The sequence below is a fragment of the Neopelma chrysocephalum genome, unplaced genomic scaffold (assembly GCF_003984885.1).
Source record: "Neopelma chrysocephalum unplaced genomic scaffold, ASM398488v2 Primary Assembly neopelma1_25, whole genome shotgun sequence".
NCBI classification, from domain to species: Eukaryota; Metazoa; Chordata; class Aves; order Passeriformes; family Pipridae; genus Neopelma; species Neopelma chrysocephalum.
Window position 1 is genome coordinate 20,864,634 of NW_020897694.1, and position 15,064 is coordinate 20,879,697.

Consider the following 15,064-nt stretch of genomic DNA (forward strand, 5'->3'; position numbering starts at 1 on the left):
CCTATCCCTCCTGAAGAGCCTGTAACCATCCAACAAGGCACTCCAGTTGCAGCACTCATCCCACGGCATGCACGCTCAGCACTCCAGAAGATATAAGGATGAGAAAAGTGCTTGGTACACCAGATGTTTATTCTGACCTTCTAAGAGACTCAACAAGTTGGAGAAATTTGCCCATAACAACCTCCTTATGTATATAAAAAGGAAATTTAAATTCCTGCACATGGGGAGGAATAACCCTATGCACTAAAACATGCTGGCAGCTGCCTGGCTAGAAGCAGCTCTACAGAGGAGTACCTGCGGGTCCTCGTGGACAACAAGCTGACCAAGAGTCAGCAGAGGTCCCCTTTGCTGAAAGGTCATCTTCTGTGTCCTTGCAGAAAGAAAGGTCAAAGTCCTCATCACTTGCATTAGAAGAGTTTTGCCAGGAGGTAAAGGAAATTTGTTCTCTCCCCTCAGCACTGGTGAAACCCATCTGGACTCCTGTGTTATTTTCTGGGCTTTCCAGCACAGAAGAGACATGGAGTTACTTCAGTGACTTCAACAAAGAGTCACAAAGGCCATTAAGAAATTACAGCATCTTTCATACAAGGAGAGACAGAAAGCTTGGATTGTGCAGTCTGGTTCTGAACCAGAAGGTTCAGGAGTAGATTTTATTAGTCTGTACAAATACTAGAAGGTAGAGTGTAAAGAAGATGGGGCCAGGCTCCTCTTCAAAATATCCAGTGACAGGACCTCATAAGAAAAACACTTCTTTACTTCAGGGAGTGGCTGAATGAACTGCTTCTGGAACGAGTGGCCCAGAAACACTTGGGGTCATCATTCTTGGAGGTCTTCAGACCCTGACTAGACATGACCCTGGTCAACCTGCTATAGAGCCTACTTGAGCAGAGTGTTTGGACTAGACGATCTACAAAAGTTATTTCAAAATTATTCATTCTTTGTTTCTGGGATTTGTGATTATTCCACGAACATTGGCAACTTAATTAAAAAAAAAAGGAATAAAAAAGAAGAGAAAAAGAATAAAAAGAGTGACAGAGCATTGTGCTATAAATCTCAGAACTCAAATTATGCTGTGAAAAAACTCATTATAATAGCTTTTTATTTATTGAAAAAAGTGTAAGATTCAGTTGTCTAAACATCAATATCATCCTAGACAATGTGAGATATTATTCTTCAGTATAATTGTGCAATCTAATAAGTTCTGCATCATACTTATCAACACAATACAGACATCTATGGTACCTTAGTGCATCTCAAAATGGTGTTAGGCGCCTATGTTTAAACACCTTAGTTTCTTTCAAAAATACATATGCTTGGAAACTGATTTTTTTGTTAATTACAAGTAGACAACAGGAGCTGGTACCCATAAACAGAGAGGAAAGCTTGATTCAAGTAAAAGGCTGGAGTTAATTATGTCCTTGACCACTATATTTGTGTATAGAAGTGCAGTCCTTTCAAAAATGGTGGATAGTGAAAAACAGAAGTTATACGTGAGCCTGAAGGTTTTGGAATATTTTTATTAAAGATGAGGGATTAAGCATTCCACTAAAAAACCCAAGATTTTATGTAATTTGTATATATTTTGTGAATTTTGGAGGATGGAGAGTTATGTTTGTTCTCTCTTTCAAGATAAGAACCGGACTCTTAAAAAACGTCACTTGTGTCTATTCTTTAAACTAAATGCAAATTACTCAAGTGACAATACCTGTGATTTAGCTGTGTTTGTCTTTTTTTTTCCAAATCTATCTCAGAAATACGTATTACTAAATATGATCACTGTGAATGCTGGGAGAAAAGGAACTCCCACTTTCATATTTTATTTTTATCTGAGCAAACTCTTAAAACATCTTGAAGCATTATAACAGGTCCTACAGGAATTGTAAAGTTCTTCTACATAATTTATAAAGCCTGTAGCAAAGCCAACCTTTTGCTACTGACATCATTCAGGTGCCAAACTCCTCCACAACTTATCAGATACTTGAAAAATTGAATTTATTCCAAATGTAGCTTTATATTTTATACCTAACAGATAAAATGAAATGTAATGTTTAAAAAAAAACACAGAAAAATCACTGCTAAAGCAGTGACAAAAGCAGACCAATGAGATGAAAATTACTTTGACAAAGAGAGAATATTGACGAAAGAATAGATGAGGGAAAGAATAACTAAATGTCAGAAATCTTTTCTGTCTGAGAACACCCACTGCACTGATAAGCTTTAGAGAAAGCAGTGCCATTTAATGGGGCTTTAAGTGCTACTTCAAAAACCTTGGAGCTTTGAGCCTTGACCAGGGTTTAATAAACTAGAAAGAGGGTGAACACAAAATGGATTATTACTGGCTTTGTAATTTTTTAATGTTTAAAAAAATAATAAAAAGCCACTTTAAATCTCCAGTTATAAACTGTCTTAAAATTCTGAACTATGTTTGGATTTAAAGGGTCATCCTCCATTGCAGTAGGTTCTTGATTCAGGAAACTACTGTAGTAGGATCACCAATCATGACTGTCCTTCATACAAGTTTAATAACTTTTGCAGTACAGAAGGAAGGAAAAAACTTCAAGATTCCTCTTAAGAGACAGGAATATTAGTGTCTCAAGTGGTTCCTTGAATAAAGACAAGTAAACTATAATGCCTTTGACATCTTTCTGGTGATGTTTTATAAACCCCATTGAGCATGTTCAGGTGACATAGATTAAATATCAGTAACTAGTTGGTACTAAAGTTGGGACTCATTGCCTTTATAATCTTAATATAATCATCAAAAGCTGTCTGTGATCTATTAACTGAATTGATTTTGTCAGAGGATTACCAATTTATTACATTCTATTTTAAAAGGAAGCTTTCAATTTTCAGGAAATTACATAGAGAGGAAGAAACTGCCCCTTCTACAATTTTATCAGGTTGTATCTAATGCCAACTCATTCCATGGAAGTAAGTACAGGCTGAATTTTCTCAGTGCAGTTCAGGGAGGATGACATAGAATTTTTTTGTAAAGGACCTTGTCTCTCCACAATTCACATCCAGAACTTTTCATCAAAATAGATTCCAAAGACATCAAAATTTAATAAACTTGGAGACATAAGTAACTATTATTTTCAAAAATTTGAAATAATATATTTATTGAATGTGGAAAAAACCCATAGTTATGAAACCTGACAACACTATCAATTATTCCAGTGTAAAATAGTTTGTATGTCTTCAGTGAAATTATCTGTAGTTTAAATGAATCCAGCATGAGATGTTTAGTCCTCTAACTAGTATTTGTCCCAAATTCAGGTTTTGCAGTGTCTTTCAAATATTTTTAACAACAAAGACAGAAAAAACATTACAATATCATTCTTCTTTCCCTTATTTTCTTGTCTCTTTTTGAGTAAACATTTCATGGAACTACATCTGAAATACTCAAAATAAGAAAATATCTGTGAAATAACAGTAAAATAATTCCATACCTTTTTAAAACAAGTAAGGTTGACGTACCACTTTGCTTTGATCACACATCTTTGCTTATATCGACATCTAAGCAGACATCTTAGTAAATAAAGGTTTTAAACAAAAACCTAAATTATTCTTACAAAATTAAATTTAAGTAACTTTTTTGTTACTTAATTTAAGTACTTTTTTGTGTGTGTTTCTTTCAAGTTTTTCCCCTGATGGTATAGGCAATTAAAACATTTCTTTGTAACTTACAATTTTTCCATATTTATTTTCATGTATGAGGTATGATACAAGGGGAGTAGTTTTACATTGCGTAATTGTTTTGAAAAATATTATGCCAGTTCTGAATGAACAATCTTCAGGTTTTTGAGATCACGTAGCCATATTACAGCACCATTGCCTAGTACAGCTAATAGACACTGCTTGTTTAACTATACTACTTATGTTATTCATTATATGAACTAGCTCATCTGGAATTACTCTCAGACTCTTCATTTTGTAGCAGAGATATGTTGGATGGTATTCTGACCAAATATAGACAACTACTATATATATTAATCATCACAGTCTATTTACCATCAAGGGACGAAAACAGCTATTTGTATAAGACAATTAATCTTGCCCTAAAATAGATGCCTAAATTAGGTTAGATGAATAGTACTCTGAAAGAGACCATTTCTCTCAACTGACAGAGTAAATGCAATGCCCATGTTGTGTACTGCTAAGCTAGTTGAGGTGTGTCCCATGTACCTTATGGGGGTACATATCCTGGGAGAGATCTTTGTAGTGTTGAGAACTCGTTTTGTACAAAGAAATACTTAAAACAGGTACTTAATTTAATTATATAAATATTCCTGTTTGTTGTTGAATGGCTGCTCATTTGCTTAAAACTGAATGCTGATATGAATAAGTAATCCATGGCACTTTTATAAATATATCCATTTTAATATTTTCAGCAATGAATCAAACTACTAGTACAACAGTGGATGACACTTTACAACAAAAGGTATTGTTACAGTGAAAAAAAGGCAGATCTCACTCATGTCATTGATGTCAAAGATGAATTATTTCTTAGTTACGTACATCATAAAAGCTGTATGTTGACGTAAAAAAAAAAATCTGATTTAACCTACAGAATTTGATTCACCCTTTATCTTATAGTCAAGCATTTACAGAGGAATGACTAACAAAGAAAGCAAGTACCAGCATTTGCACATCACAAATGAAGAGACTACCAACGAAATGTGAAAGGCCAGCCTCCAATAACTGTGGGAAAATATTTAAATTCCATATTTGAAGACATATTGCATATGAACTGATTCAAAAACTAAATGTGTGAACTCATAGACTGTTTGGAAAAAAAGAAATAGGAAACCAAAAATAGATTAAAGGATTCAAAGCAAGAAAAGAAGAAAGCATAAAATACAAAACCAGTAACTAGAGATTCAGTGATGAAAAAGGATACCATCACAGCCTAAAATACTGTATTTTCTGGAATAGGCATGATATAATAACAGTCTTTAACTTTTTAACTTTATTTTTATATTTAAATTTGCAAAGAGATGTACCAAATTAACAAACATTCTGATTATAATCTTCTCCTTAAAGAACAAGTACAGCATATAAAAATTTGAGCCTCACAACTGGTGTTCTTTAGATGAAGTGTTGCATTCTTAGTATAAAGCCCACAGGGTGTATCAGTTTGGCCTGGCTCTCCCATCAAGTCCAAGCTGTCTCCTCCCCCCTCCTGCTCTCCCTAAGCGAGGGAAAAAAAAAACGAACCACAGAAAAAAAACTGAATGAAGTCCAAACGAAGCGGGATTATATCAAATATACATATATTATATATATTTACAATTATAAATACAATTTGAATATATTATATACAATAGGGAGCCCCCGAGGGGGAAAAAGGGGAAAGGGAGGGGGAAACAGGGATAAAAAAAAACTAAAACCAAATATCCTCCAAATATACCCGTTAATAGAGAGCTAGCGAATAAATACAAAAACGGATTACATACTTCCCTGAACAAGACAGCAGAACTAACTCCCCATGCCTTCCGAAGGGAACGGAGATAATGGCAGGTTGGAGCAGACAGGCCTTGGCCTAAACAAGCAAAAACCATCTACGGAGAGACCTGTCACCTTCAGCCACCGGAAGAGCGAAGAGAGCAAACTCAACTTATCTGCGCCTTTTTATATGTTGTGTTACGGAAAGGGATGATATGGAATACTTCCTTAGATTTCTGACCCTGTTGCTAAAGAAGGCCTAAAAAATCCAAAAAACCAACCCACTACACAGGGACATTCAATAGAGACTACTTCTCCACCATGGTGCAGCTGCTTCTATCTGGGGCAAATTTTTTTATGCCTTATAATGTTTTTGTATAAATAAGTATCCATTTTGAAATACAGCTATATAACCAAGAGACAAGCAGAACTGTGTAACCCTCATTTTATAAGATGAGGTACATCCACATCTACCGTATAGGTCCATGGGTATTATAATTAATAGTCAGTGATTTGTGAGGCAAAGTGTTATAACCTCTGCACATGAAAACAAATTATAAAGAAAAGCTAAATTTGTCATTTCATTTTTCTGAGCAATATGTACATGCAGGACAAGCACTTGATTTCATCATACTTGTTTGAAAATATTATTAAACCTGGAAGCAAATGAAAGGAAATATGCTTTACCTGATGTCACTGTCTTCAATACAATCAACTGTCTGTGAAGGCTAGTTAATGTAAAAACTTTTGGGTTTATATTCCTGTGTTAATATCTCTTTACATTGCCAGGCAAAGATTGAGAAAATATTCTGAGACAACATTAAATTTATGCATAAAGTTTTAACTTGGCACCAACTTTTTTGCATCATTTTTAATGATGATTTAGTTATCCCTTCTTAATGCACTGAGTTTGCAAATTGTTTGATGTACATTCAAGGTAAACATCACCTAAAGTACAAGCAATTGTTCAGGCTCTCATACCAACTCCTATTTTGTTAACATTCAGCAGCATTTTGGAAGCAATGTTAACGTTGAACTGTAGAAGACTAGTTTACTGTTAATTGGGTTCTTTTACTATTATTTTGATCAAGAAAGAGAAAAAGAAACCACCCCTAAAAAAATATCTCAGCTTCATCTAAAGTTTCTAAAATTATATACATAGCTTCTTTCCCTTTAAATCCAATATGCCCAGTATAACAAGTTTGGTATTATTTTGAGGTCTATGCTCTAACAAGCAGTTAGTTTGTGATGATATTTAACGAAGCAATGGCCTAAGAGAATCAGAAAAGGCTTCAAATCCATTGCTAACACTACAAATATCACAGTTTGCAGATTCCCTGGTTTCACTGCCAACTATTTAATGTTACCATCCTGCTTTTAATGAGTATTGGACCTAAATCCTTGTATCAATATGCACCATATTTCTCAAGTGTGACATATCACAGTCACAGTTGCATTAATGAGATTGGGAAAGTTTGCGGTTCCAGGGAAGAACTTTAGCTGAGTTTGTTTTAGAGCTTGATACAAGGCCTGAGGCTTGAAGTCTGTGGAATAATTTCCCTCAGTCAATATCTGTCTCAATATGTATGTAAGTATTAGTTATAGTAGCTAAATATCATAGGTGACAATGAACATTATTTCTATAAATTTTGCTGTATCGGAATAAATTTTACTTAGACAGCAGTGTAATTTTCAGAATTGGTATATACATTCAGTAGATTTCAATTGGAAATTCTCAAATATGCTTTCAATCTACAGATACACACCAAATACTACATTACCGAATATGTTTAAATAATGGTAGTATCTCTGCAAGAACTATTTTTAAAAGCTTCTTAAATCAAATATTGTTGGAGGCTTGTTAAAACAAATTTTTTAAGTTCTATTTCTAAATCATTTATCACTACTGAATTTAATCGTCATAATGAAAAAAATACTACACTAATGAAGTTTCCAGGAACTTCACTTGCAAACAATTTTTTTGGGGGAGTGGGGAGATATTTTTTATTACCCATGTAATTGTATAAATAGACTAAGATAATAAAAAAGACTATTCTATCCTCTCTCCTACCATCCATTATCTATATCCCTGTTCATGTATGAGTAAACTGAAGATGATAGAAATGTGATTTTTACGTCGATGTTCCAACAAAATTCCAGGTCTATTTATTTCTTCTCGTAATAGTCTGACTGTGTGGAACTGTTATCCAAATGACATTATTTTTTTTTTCAGTCTAAATTAAGTAGAAATAATGATGCTCAGTGGAAAACAACATTCAGAGTGGGCATATAACATTTTTTTCGAGACAGATATATTCCACAATGTGCTATAAATTTTAGTCAACTCATCTATTAGACAGATATAACTACTTTGTTGCAATGCAACATCATCAAAATGATACTTGTGTCTTCTCATAAGAGTACTTCTTCATCCTAACTTTTCAGAATAATTTCTTTGGGTTGTGCCTCTTCAGAACTAACAGTTTTTAATCAAATTATGTAGAAGTAAGCATCACTGATTGCACTCACTCCCACTTACATATCCTGTTTTGTTTTCCCTACAAGTGAAATTCATTTCATTTTAACTTAATATTGACTTTTCCCTTCTACACATTGACAGAAATGTTTCTGTTAGATATTCTGACAGCTTTTATATTTAGTAGCTGAAAGGCAGAACAGTATATGAGCTTCAGCTGTGAAATTCACTGTTTCCATATGGAGCACGCACTGCTCTATTTGCAAAATTAAGGCACCCACAAGTTCAGGTCTGTGACGCATAGGGTTTAGTTTCCAAGACAGAGTTAAGAACTGAAAATTCTGAATAAAATATTGTTGGTTCTTACACATGACGAGAAAATCTAATACATGCTGAAAATCTTACACATGGTGGAAAATAATAACAAGGAAATCTATGTGCCCAAATAATTTCTCAAGTTTAAAATTACTAGCATTCTTGAGTACATGAAGTTGGGGTGAAAGAGATTTCAGTACCTGGAAAATACAGTTAATATCTTTTAACTCTTTATATCTTAAAGTAAAAAAAGATCATTCTTGTCATCTACATTTCTTGATATTTTGAACTACAGAATAATTCTTTTGCTTTCCCAGATTTTTTATAGTAATGAAAAAGACTTCAAATCTACCATCTTACATCTCTATAAACTCTGCTCGCTATTCCATTAGGAAAAAAAATAAAACCACAACAATTATCTCAAATAGATTTTTCCCCAGAGTCTTCACACTATAGATGTTCTATACTACATTCATGGCCTCAGTACAACAGAAGTATTGAGAATGCAAAGAGAATTGCTCTTTTTTTTTTCAATTACGGTGTAACTATTACTGTCATAAATGCATTAAAATATGACTTTGTGTTTTTCTATACCTCATCTGTTATAACCAAAATAAATTTTAAGTTAGCTATTATTAACAAAAGTATGAGAAAAACTATTTTTTAAGTTATTAGTGTTTTAAGTTGATTGGTATAGATGAATAACAGGTCTGCCTGCATCTGGTAGATAAACTGTAGAAAAATATCAACATATACAACAGTCATCCATTGTGAGAGTTACTGATGCATAACAATTTCTCAAGTCCATTAAACAACAGATGTGTAATCCAGCTTGATCTCACCTGGATTTCTAGCTAGGGTAACCTTGAAAAAGGTGGAGGTTTTACCCTTCTCACAATACCAGGTGACAGAGCTCTACCCAACCTCTGATAGCTGTACTGTAAAATTAAATGTTGATTAGCTCCTTGACTCCTCTGTCTGGGATGTGTGTTCTGGATCTGATTTATACACAGTCCTCTCCTCAGCACTAGCTAAAGGGTGCTTGACCCTCCCTAATCAGGAAGCCTGCAATAAAGGTTCCCAGTGCCCTGGATCTAGGGCAGCTGGTTATGCTTGCCAGAAGCTACTACAGATTTCTTGGGCCAGCCCCCTTGTGTCTCCCTTTGCCTCATCCTTACCTGACAGCAACAGAAGTTCTCAAGTTTCTTAAAAGTTTTCCAGGTGTTCTGTGACCTTGTTCACAGAAAATCTAGAAACTCACAAAATAGAAACCGAACACTACTGCATAAACTTCTTCTTCTGTTGGCATATATTTTTTTCTCATTTCCTGAATATCTTAAAAACTATTTCTGATTTATCAGCACTAGAAATGAAGATTAGACCAGTCCCCAGTTTCATGTTAGTTTTATTTCCTTTGGACAAAAATTAAGTGAAAAAAGAGAAAGGTCAATATTCTTCAGAAAAAAATCTGGGATAATTTTCCTTTTTAAGAATTCCAGGGAAAAGAATTATTTCCAAAGTGTACATCTACCTGAAGCATAGTAGTTTGGGATTTACCTTTCATGGACTGGAATACATAAACTAAAGAAAACAAAGGAATCATAGGGTAACAAAACTAACATCAGTGATTTGAAGTATTAGAGTTTTATATTCAGGGATTTTTTTTTAGGTAGGATCGAAGAGTTCAGGATTCTTCTCACTGAATTGGAGTACACTTAGCTTTTTCTTCCCTAATGTCTTGACCTTTTCAGGTAGCTGAAATCAAGTGCCCACCTTTCTGACAAAAAAACTGACAGAAAAAAAGAAAAGAGTTCTGTCCTCAGGGAATACAGTCAGTTGTTTTTTTATTTCAGACAAGGAGATTTCCTTTCCCTTCTTGGGTTTAATGCATGCAAATTTTCACTTATTTGTTGTTACTCTGCAGCATCAGCTGAAAAAAAGCAAACAAACCAAGAGCAACACATCTAGCTCCAGGCAGAATTTTTTACCTCCCTGAATACTCTAATTTCTTCACATTAAGACTAACTGACACCCTGGGAAAATAACTTGTTGAATGAAATTACTGTGAAATGCTGTCCTGTCTTCCACACGCCCTCATAAACTACATCAACTATTATGACATTATGGTAGCTGTGGTGATTCCTGAAGGGAGATGGGAATATAATATTGAATGCCATCTTATTTTGTTTGAGTAATTGAATTTATAACCCTTGGAAGTAATGGACATGATATTTTATAACCTAAATGTCTGTAAGTGAAGAGTGAAATACAAAGACTGAGGCACACAGACAAGTTCACAAAGGTCCACCTCTACTATAAAGTCAGATGTGCACAATTTTCCACAGCTTGATTCTTTTTTGATGTGTGGTGGTTTGTTTTTTTTTTAAATTTTGGTTTGGTTTTTTTTTTGTTCTGTTTGTTTTTTAATAAATAAAGTTAATTCAAATAGCTACATTTCATAAGCATTTATAACTTTCAAAATGAGAAAAGAAATGTAAATAATCATCTATTATAATATAAGCAGAAAGAGTAATTCTCCCATTTGGTGGCTCAAAAAAGATATAGATACAAAGTTATACAAGCTACCATTCTAATTTATCCAGCTGACTGATTAGCTATACAGTTTGGTGGTGCAAATACACCATACGCTACATTTGTACAGGCAAATAAAAAACCATCTGAGTCGCTTTCAAAGTATATTAAATTTAACTAATTAGGAACATAAGACCAGGGGAGCTATGGGAGGAAGTAAAGAGTTCTACAGAAATGCTTAACTATATCCATTAATTTCCCTCTAATGAGCTGTTTATATGTTACCTTTCTTTCTGACTCTGTGTCCAGAGTTTTGTGTACACACTTAACAAGCAGAGGAGATCTCTAAAGGACGAGAAAATTATCATGTAAAAAATATATGTAGTCACTGTATTTTCTCTATTAGTTATGATTTCTATGTAACACAAATATAATTTGTTGAAGCCTAAGTATCACTTTAAACAGCAACCATGACTTCATATAAAAGATGCTAATTAGTTGATCAATTATTTCAATATTTCCAAGGAACTTTCCTTTCTGATAGGAAGCAGGAATTTCCTACATACTAATAAAAGATGATACAAACAACTATAGTCTGAAGTTAAAATGTAGTTCGTAGTTTGACAGGAACGATCTATCTTTCAGGCCCAATGTGTTTGAGCAATCACACAGTAAAAAGGAAAGCAACTTAGTTTTGTACATATCACTTCTCTCAGCTGAAATTTGACAATTAAATTCCCTCTAGCAAGCTAATAATTTAAATAATAAATGAATTATAGTTACAGGCCATTAAAATTAGATTTTGATAATTATTTTTATATTTGTGTAAATCATTTTGAAAGCTACAATAAATAACTTGTCTTCCAAGAAATAAGACACCACAATTAATATATATGTGGAATTTCAGCAGCAATCTGTAGGTTTTGGTATCTGACTTCACCTGTTTTCCACACTAGAAGACTTAACAAGCTCAACAAAAATTGTTTCATTTTACACCTCAGTATCAAAAGATGCATACAATTTTCATGCCATGGTTTCCAGGTTGTGATTAGCAGTTTTATAAAATGTAAAATGTCTCATAGTTGAAAACTGAGCAGCAGTCCCAGTTTGTCGTAGGCTTTCTGTGACCTTCACTAAATTCTTTGTACCAGTTTAAGGAAGGAATTTAACCACCTGATGAGTTTTAAACCAAAGTTTGGAGTATATTTACCATTCATTACTCTTTGTTTCTTCTATTTGAATTGTTTCATTAATCCAAAAGAGGGTTCAGAAACTATTGTGACTTGGGTGATCAATCACTTAGAATGAATAGTGAAGAGTTGTTATAAACAACTCAAGGATAACTGTCAGCAGTTAAAGTGTTTGACATATCTTTGTTTCTTTTCTAACTGAACTTGCCTCAGGTGTTCCAGCTTTTTGCCTGTGCATGATTAAAGCTTGAATCTCACAATTATTCTGATCTGGCTTCAGGATTTAGCATACCACACTGTTCCTTGTACTTTCACCAGTGAAGTTTGGGTACTAGAATTCCTTCCTATTGAGAACTGTTTTTTAATAATATGGAGTCATACTTGTTTGTGTATTAAGCTGGGAACTCTCTTAGTTCCCATTTTTGAGTTCTTGCTTATGTTTCTGCAACTGCTTTGGACTAAAGAAACAATGACTCTCTGCTTCAAGCAGGACCATAAACCAGCATCTAGAACTCTCCCTCTTTTTTCTCCATTACCTAATATTTTGTCATTATCACTGTCTATTGATTTAGAATGTCTTAGACAAAAACATTTCTGGAAGGATTTCTATTTGTCAGTAGAAGCCATCTCATCCTCTTCTATTACTTTATTTGCAATTGTACCTACTATTTATTTCATCAGAGATGTTTCTGTATCACAATCTAACTTATTGGCATACTCCTTAAAAAAGACACCTCCATATATCATAAATCAGTGACTTTTTTAGAAATCGGTGATTTTTTAATTTTTAATAATGACTATGCTTTTTGAAAATTGCACTGATCTTTTCAGCTTTTTAACAAAAGATTAAAAACCACTTCTTGTACATGTTACTTTCAATAAATAGTCAGGTTGGCTTTAAGAATGCTTCTTACATAAGGAAAATTAACTTCAAGAAAATTTAAAGGTGTCAGACTTGTTTGTGTGACCATATTCTAAATTTGGGTTATCTCCGTTTAAACTTCCAACATACTTTTGAAGAATACATCAACATACTTTTGAAGAATACATCAACATACTCAACTGTTAAAATAAATTAAAAAATAAAAAATATATTAGAAACAAACTTGCCCATCTCATTGTTGGCAAGCTGTTCCTTATAAAATTGTAGAAAATTATTTTGCTTCAATACCTTTTAATCTCATTTAAATTTGTTCTAAATCCAGAAGTTGGTTTTTCTTTTCCAGGGTGATGAAAACTAATATATTGTACAGGTAGGCATATACCTTCAATCCATTCTTGAGTCTATAAAATTTGTTCACTTAAGTAATTAGGTTAATTCAAAATTATACATACATTTTAATTCAGAATTATATTTTTATGCAGTCTTGTAATTTGCCTGTTTTGTTTGGTTTTTGTACGCACAACCTAATGAGGCCTTCTACAGGAACAGGTTTGCTATAGAGTTGAAGACCTACCTCTGGTACTATAAATAATTTGGTCCAGCATATTTATTCCACAGTAATGAAGCAAAGAACAGAAATGGTTTTAATTTCACAAGACAAATATATAATTTTTAAAAAAATCAGTTATCAAGAATTTTTCAGGGAACTAACTTGAGTCTTAGGATCAAGTCCTAGTGCTGTATGCTCAAATGGCTGCTACATTTACAGTAGTTGTTATTTTCAGTCTGAGAAGGTTAGTTTTCTTCAAACCTAAATTAAAAAAAAATATAAAAAACAGCAGCATTGTCATAGTACCTTTTTCTGGTTTTCAGTCTGCTCTACAGTGAGTACACTGATTATTCATCACAATTTTGCAGTAGACTACTATAATCACTGTCTGAACAGCTGTTGTTATATACTTGTAGCACAAATAAACAAGAAAACAGCTGATGCTTCAGTAACAGCAGAAAATTCAACAGGGAGGCAGAATCAAGGAAAGAAACACAAGTCTTGAATTCAGAGAAGGAAATTCTTGTGTGCAGGTAAAGATTCTTTATAGCTCTTGTTATGACATTGCCTTTCTCAACTATCTTGAGTACATTTTGTCTTTTTAATGAAGATTGCATTTTAAAAATAAAAAATCATGTAATCTAATATTACGAAAGACTAGGAAAGTAGGAAAAGAGAAAAAGAGCTGCACTAAAATCATGATAAATTTAAACAGTGTATACTTACTTTTTAGTATTTGGGACAGAATAACACAGATAAACCATATAATAAGCCAATTAACAGATTGTAGGCATGTAAAATATATTTGAATTACCTCTCTGTGATGCTGTCAGTTTAATATAGAAACATAGAATTATTTTATTAAAAAATAAAATTGGAAAATAAAGATAGATTCTCAGAAGAGAATCTTGTCTCAGGAAACTGGCTGGAGATTCACATTTGAAATTTGCCTTTCTTTGATATTTTTTGCCTTGTCAATATAGTCAGCTATAGCCAGTGTACTATACATCATCCTAGGGTTATGCATATCAGACACTCAAGGAGGAATACATGTCAGATTTGAAAGAGTCATCCTTTATTCACTATAATTATACACTGAATGAGCACAGATCCACTCCACCCCTGCAAGTGCCCAGTGTATTATCTACTGGCTTCAGCATGAGCATTTTCACCTTGTAAAGTAAGTCCTAATACGGGTGGGTATGTCACATTACTTCAACTACAGCTCTGAAAAAAGTCACTCCTCTCCCATTTCTGTTTCTCATACCTGGACTGAACAACAGAGCAGCAACCCCTTTTTAAGCTTAATAATATGACATATTTTTACCTTTTCTTCATATGATCTTAAAGGTCTTTTCCATATAAGTGTGTATGTACATATATATTAAACATATTCTATAATATGTTTTATATATATATCTGTATATATGTATATCAACATATGCATGTAACATACTCTTTAATGCACACCATATGCAAAATGCTTTCCTTGCTCATGATCTGTTTTGAAAGACTAGTCTGTGTCATTAACTGTTTACTGCTGAAGCAAAAAAGAAGACTGGAAATTCATTGTTTATATGATTAATTACTTTTCTTCCCGTGAGTCTAAAAGGGAATAAAAGCTATGCTTCAGATGCAAGTTTTGCATATGTAACACCTGCTGAAGAATAAAC